Here is a 7,754-nt window from a genome sequence, read left to right on the forward strand (position 1 = left end):
GGAACCAGAATGGACATTTAGAACACCGCAGGAGTGCCAGAGGAAGCATGAGGCTGCCAACAATTCAGCTTTTGTAGGTAAAGACACAAACCAGTGGCCAGCCCCCATTAGTCAGCCTTGTAGTAGTGGGTGCAGAAATGGTTGTGGCTGCAACAATGCGGCCAGGTTTCTGGAAGGGGCCAGCTGGGGCCAGAGCTGGCAGAGGAAACCTCCTTTCCTAAAAGTTGAGGTTGAGATTTGAGGGTTGAGGTTGGTCTGGAGGAGCCACGAGGGACCAGCTTTGGCCCTCTGGGCAGTAGCACTTCCAGCTTCCCACCAGTATCCACCTGAATATAAAGAGATAGTGTTTTTTTCTCCTGTGTGTGGCCATTTCCTGACTTGGCAGATCCCTGAGGGCACAGAAGAGACTCAGCCCTCTCGGATGCAGCGACTTCTGGCCTCACAGCAACATCTACCAGGACGTAAAGACCAGTGCATTTTTTCAATGGCTAGGTTTCTCCTTTCTCTGTCTTGTGTTGTTTAGTCTGGCAGATCCCTGGGTGCCCAGAATAGATACTAGCCTCAGTTTCTCTCAGATGCAGCATCTTCTGGCCTTATACCAGCATCTACAGGAACATAAAAACCAGTGCATCTCTCTTTCTTCTCCTCCTCCTTCTTTTTCTTCTTCTTCTCCTCCCTGCCTTCCTCCTCCTCCTCCTCCTCCTCCTTCTCCTTCACCTCTTCTTCTTCTTCTTCATGGTTTTCTTTTTCTCTGGTTGGGTCTGGAGTATCCCCGAGGGTTAAGCAGAGATACTGGCCTAGGTTTCATCTTAGAAAGCAGCAGCTTTTTGCTTCCCACTGGTACATAACAAGAGACTTGTAGAGACCATGCATATCATTATTTTTAGGCTTGTTTTTCTTCTTGATGTGTATGTATGTATGTGTGTGTGTGGGGGGGTTGTCTATTCATTAGTGTTTTTCTCTTTTTTTCTTTCCCTGTTTCTTTCTCTATCTGTCTTCCTTTCCTTCCATTTTTTTTCTTTTTGTTCTCAGGCTAGTGGATTGAATGAATGACCACAGCATAATACTCAGAAAGTCCAGTTTCCAACAAAAATTGAAGAAGCATACTAGAGGCTACAGAAAAAAATAGCCAAGTCACATGAAAGAAATAATCCAATGGAAAATATTCTGGAGGAAACATGGTCTCTGAAATTATTAATCAAAGATCTTAGAGCTCTTATAAATAGCATCAATGAAATAAAGGAAAACATGGACAAGGAACTAAAGGAAATCAGGAAAACAATATATGAACAAAATGAATTTCAATAATAATATAGAAGTTATAAAGAAGAACCAAATGGAAGTTCTGGAACTCAAAAGTACAATAACAGTAGTTAAAAATTCAGTAGAGGACTCAAGAACAGATTGGAGGAGGCACAAGAAAGGATAGTGAACCTGGAGGCCAAACAATTGAAATAGTCCAGGTTGAGGAGCAGAAAGAAAAAAGAATGAGTAAAATAGAACAGCTGAGTCTGAGGAATCTGTGGGACACCAGGAAACATACAATGTACACATTGTAGTAATCCCAGAAGGAGAAGAAAGAAATAAGGGAATAGAAAAAATGTTTGAAGGCATATTGGCATAGAACTTCCCAAATCTGGCAGATCCCTGAGAGCCCAGAATAAATACTATACAAATCCATGATGCTCAAGGAACACCAAGCAGGATGAACCCCAAGTAGCTCTATGCTGAAACACATTTGCTCAAATTATTCAATGCAAGGACAAGGATAGAACCCTAAAGAAAGCAAGAAAGAAGCAGCATGCCCCATAGAAGGGATCCTTAATAAGAATAATCGCTGATTTCTCAGTAGAAACCATGGAGGCCAGAAGGCAGTGGGAGATGTACTTAAAATGCTGAAAGGAAAAGCCTGCTACCAAGAATAATCTACCTGGCAAAGTTACCCTTCAAAAATGAGAGAAAAATTAAGACATTTCCCAACAAATAAAAACTGAGGGAGATCCTTACCACTAGACCTGTTCTATAGGAATTATTAAAGGGAGTCTTCCATGTTAAAAGGAAAGAATATTATATCTAGACAGTATCTTGATGCTGGATGAAAAAATAAAGATCTCTGATGTAAGTGGCAATATGGATAAATATATATATGTATATTGTTATGTCTGTCTGTCTGTCTGTCATATATATATATATATACACACACACACAAGTTTTATTTCATTTATAATGCTATCTTTTACTTCACATGCACAAAAAAGTATAAGTATTTGTTACTGAGCATGCAATACATAAAGATGTAATTTGTGACATGAATAACATAAAAAGGAGGGAGGGAGGGTTATAGATACTGTGTATGGGTAGACTATTGAAGTCAAGTTGGACTCAACACAAATTATATTGTGATAGATTTAGTATGCTAAATATAATCCCCATGGCAATAATAAAGAATATCTAAACAATCTACAGAAAAGGAATGGATAAGTGATTCAAAATGGATTATAAAAGATCATCTAACCAAAAAGAAAGGCAGTAATGGAGGAAAGGAGGGATAAAAACGGTATAAGACTGCCATGCAGGAGACATGGGTTCAATTCCTGCCCCACACACTTCCCAAAACAAACAAGCAAACAAACAAATGACAACAAAACCAAACAAACAGAAGTTCAGCAAACGATGCTGCAATAATGGGATACTCACATGGAAAAAGAATGAAATGTGACCCCTGCCATACAGCATGCAATAAAAAGGTATAAGACTTACAAAAAGTAATGAACAAAATGGCAGAAGTAAATCTTGCCCTAGCAGAAATTTCCCTAAATGTAAATGGATTAAAATCTCTAATCAAAAGGCAGAGATAGGTAGAATGGATAAAGAAACATGACCCAACTATATGCTGTTTACAAGAGACCCATCTTAGATCCAAAGATAGATCCTCAGTTTTTATTTGTTGGGAAATGTCTTAATTTCTCTCTCATTTTTGAAGGGCAACTTTGCCAGGTAGATTATTCTTGGTAGCAGGCTTTTCCTTTCAGCATTTCAAGTACATCTCCCACTGCCTTCTGGCCTCCATGGTTTCTATTGAGAAGTCAGAGATTATTCTTATTGAAGATCCCTTCTATGGGGCATGCAGCTTCTCTCTTGCTTTCTTTAGGGTTCTATCCAACATAGGTTGGAAGTGAAAGAATGGAAAAAATATTTCAAGCAAACAATAATCCAAAGAGAGCAGGGGTGCCTATATTAATTTCAGATGAAATAAACTTTAAGTAAAAAACAGCTACAAGACACAAAGAAGGATATTATATATAAATAAAAGAGTCAATTCAACAATAAGTTTTAACATTTATAAACATAAATGCACTTAACAACAGAGTGCCAAAATATATGAAGCAAACATTGACAGAATTGAAGGGAGAAATGGTCGGATAGGGAGATAATTGTTGGAGATTCTGTATATCACTTTCAACACTGAATAGAACATCTAAATAAGGATTAGTAAGGAAACTGAGGACCCTGAACAGGCAAATATAAAACACTTCACTCAGCAAGGGCAGAATATAATTTTGAATATTCAAGTGCATCAAAGAGAATCCATACGTTAAGGCTCAAGAGAGGTGTAAATAAATTTTAAAATAGTGAAATAAGAAATAACCTCTCTGACCCCAATGAAATGTAGATAGAAATCAATATTGTATTGGTCAGGACTCTCAGGTTGCAAGTGACAGACTTAAAACTAGCATCAATTTACAAATGGGAGGATATGTTGGTTCTTACAAAACCAAATCACAGAAAAGGCAGAGTGGAGCTGACTTTAGAGGCCTAGACACAAAGAGTATCAGTCTGCTTCTTGAACTTTCTCTTCCTTTTTCTTTCTACTCTGCTTCTCTCTGTTTCTCTCAGACTGGCTGGCAAGAGAATATAGGACAAAACTACCAGCACACCAGTCTCATAATCGCATAATTCCTTAATGAGCAAGGAAAAATTTTCTTTTAAATTTTGGTATCCATGTAAGTGTATAATGTTTAGAATTTTTAGTCCCAACTCATTGGTTCAGAAATATAGCTTATTTTTCTATGACTAAACCCTAATTGTCTCTAGGTATTTTCTAATTTCTTTTGTAATTGCTTCTTTAACCACATTTGTTGTTTAAGGGTATGCTGTTAAATTTCCACATATTTGTAAATTTTCCAGTTTTCCTTCTGCTACTTTTTCCTTCTGCTAATTTTTCCTTGCTCATTAAGGAATTATGCGATTATGAGACTGGTGTGCTGGTAGTTTTGTCCTATATTCTCTTGCCAGCCAGTCTGAGAGAAACAGAGAGAAGCAGAGTAGAAAGAAAAAGGAAGAGAAAGTTCAAGAAGCAGACTGATACTCTTTGTGTCTAGGCCTCTAAAGTCAGCTCCACTCTGCCTTTTCTGTGATTTGGTTTTGTAAGAACCAACATATCCTCCCATTTGTAAATTGATGCTAGTTTTAAGTCTGTCACTTGCAACCTGAGAGTCCTGACCAATACAATATTGATATTTTTCACCCAACATAATATATCATCAGAATTTAATACTCATATCTTTAAAACATGACTTTTAATGCTCATATGGTACTCCATTTATAACTGTACTGTATTTTATGAACCAATCCTGCATTAGAAGACATTTTCTGTGACTGTTTTTTTTGGTTATTAAAAGTAAATCAGTGATAGGGTGGTGCAATAGTGGCTCAGTGGCAGAGTTCTAGCCTACCATGCTGGAGAACTGGGTTCAATTCCCAGAGCCTGATCTTGCCAAAAAAAAAAAAAAAGTAAAGCAGTGATAAACATTTGCACTATTTCAGTTGCAAATGACGAAACCCAACTTGAACGATGACTGGCCAGCACTGCACCAATTACTAGTTATCCATCAAGGGGGTGAGAATTCTCACAGATCTGGTTTAGGTCAGCTGCCCAACTTTACTTCCTCTAATCTTCAGTGGCCAGAGGCTTGGGCTGGATGAGAAGATGGCATTTGAACTACAGGGTGTAGGAGTGTTTCCCACAAAGGAGAGTGAGTCTGGGAGTTGTTCTGGACACATTGGAAAAAATACATTTTTATTGTATACGACAAACAAACATACAAACATTCTGTACATGATGGACAATCAATGGCTTACGATAGCATCACATAGTTGTGTATTCATCACCATAATCATTTTGGGGGAACATTTGCATCTCTCCAGCAAAAGAAAGAAAAAAGAAAAAAGAAAAAACCTGTATATGCCATACCTCTTACCCCTCCCTCTCACTGACCACTAGTATTTCAATGTACTTTAACCTTTGTTTCTGGACACATTTTTTAAAGAAGGTTTTACTATTCTATCCTTGTATACCAATCATTGTATACATTTCTAATTATTTCCGGAAGATAAATTCCTAAGAGTGAAATTAGTAGGTCAAATTAGCAGTTTTTAAGGCTGCTTGCCAATTATCATTCCTACCTGCAGTTTATTAGAGGGTCATTCCATTTTCCTTCCCCTTCATTCAGCATTGACCACTATGAAAAATTTCTAGTATCTGATAAGTGGAAACCGATTTCTCATTGCTGTTTTAATTTTATTTTTAAAAGATTGCCAGTGAACTTGAGTCAAAACAAAAATGAACATTAATCAATATATGGCTTTAATAGCTCATCTCATTAGGCTGTTAAACATGGTGGAACAAAAAAGTGCTGACCCTCAATTAACCAGAAACGTGGAGCGCATCTATTTCCTCTAAAAACAGCACTGCAATGAAATGCTTCTAAACAGCCTCAGAGATGTGTCTCCTTTCTGGAACCGTCCGGCTTGAATTGTTGAAAAGCACAGACAGGGGTACTCAATTCATCTGCCTTAGGGTCTCGGTGAAGTGGAGAGGCCAAGGAGACTCTCCGGGAGCCTGTTCCAATGCAGCGGAAAGTACTTTTCAACCTGGGCTCAGGATTACCTTTGTGTCTGCGTTCACGGCAATGACTTTTCCCGTGGGCCCAAAGGGAACATGACCGAGGCAGCTGCAAGCAGCACCTGGTGGTGGAGACGCAACCACACGGTCCCGCTCCGTCCCCTCTCCTTCTTCCACGGCACTGGTTCATGTCAGTAAGATCGATGGCATCTCTTTCCATTCCAGGCACCTCTAGCCTCAGCCTCGAGCCCCTACCACATGAACATTGTTCCCAGACTAGCCGCTGTGGTGATTGAATTCCTCAGGAGTGAAAAATGAACCTTTATTCCAAAACGGGGAGAGGAAGAGAGATGGGGAAATAAAGTTTCATCTTAAAAATGTCCTCCCTAATTTCAAGGTCTGTGGCACCTTTACATACTCTTTATGCAGAAAAGCCCTGTAGTGGGTTGAATAACATTTTTAAAATATTCACTGTGTGATCTCACTGATATGAAATAATTAAAATATGCAAACTCGTAGAGTCAGAATCTAGAATCTAGGTTACCAGGGGCTGGGTTGGGGGTAGGGAATGGGAAGGTTTATACAGAATTTCTCAAATTATACAGAATTTCTATTTGTGTTGATTGTAAAGTTTTGTAGTGGGTGGTGGTGATAGTAGCACAATATCGTGAATGTAATTTACTGAATTATATTTGAGAATGTGGCTATAAGGAAAAATTTTAGGTCTTATGTTACTAGAATAAAAATTAAAAGAAAAAATACAGGATGGTACAACATAATGAGCTCTATTGTAAATGATGGACTACAGTTAATAGAATGATTGTAAAAGTGTTCTCATGAATTATAACGAATACACCACGCTAAAGCAAGGTATTAATAAGGTGGCATATGGGTATATATTTTATATACTTCATGCGTGATATTTCTGTAAACATAAAACTTTTCCAACAAAAAAAATATTAAAAAAAAAATTCGTGTCTACCCGGAATCTCGTGATGTGACTTCATTTGAAAATAAGGTCTTTGCAGATGCAATTAGTTTAGATGAGATCATGTTGGATTAGGGCTGGCATCGAATCTAATCACAGGTGTCCGTATAAGAAGAGGAGAGGACACACTGACCAGACGTACACAGGGAAGAAGGTCGGGTGATGATGGAGGCAGAGATGGGAATGAGGCAGCTACATGGTAAGGAATGCCAAGGACTTCTGCTCCCCTCTCCCCAATATCCCAGGAAGGTAGAGAGAAGGCAGGAAAGACCCTCCCCTAGAGCCTTCAGAGAACATGGCCCTATGGATGCCTTGATTTTGAATTTCTAGCCTCTAGAGAATAAACTCTTGTTGTTTTAAGCCATCAAGTTTGTGGCAATTTGTTACGACAGCCTAAGAAGCTACAATAAGCTGCATCCTTCTTCTCCACCCGCTAAACCCTCAAATTCTGGGATCAGATGACGCCCCGCCCTAATGAAGGCATGGGACTGCTTTTTCCCATGGCCATAATTTTGGTTTCTTTACTGTAGTTTGATTAAGTCACGTGATTTCTGTCCTTCCAAATGGGTAAAATAAAGAGAATAATGAGACTCACTATTCTGTGTGTGGCATTAATGCCCCTTGAGTGACCGGAACTAAGTCATGTTTTCTTCCAACAGTGAATACGGCATTGGATAACTAAGATGTCCTTCATAGCATCACTTGTTTTCTGGCTTTTAGTGTATGAAAAAGTTAAAAAAAAAAGTCAAATAAACAAGCAAAACCTTTTCTCCTCCTAATATCTGTTAATTCAGGAGTGAGACAGCTTTGGTTTCAAATTCCAGGTCTTCCATTTTCTAGCTATGAGGACCATGGGCAAGT

This window comes from Tamandua tetradactyla, chromosome 7 (assembly GCF_023851605.1).
Source record: "Tamandua tetradactyla isolate mTamTet1 chromosome 7, mTamTet1.pri, whole genome shotgun sequence".
Lineage (NCBI taxonomy): Eukaryota > Metazoa > Chordata > Mammalia > Pilosa > Myrmecophagidae > Tamandua > Tamandua tetradactyla.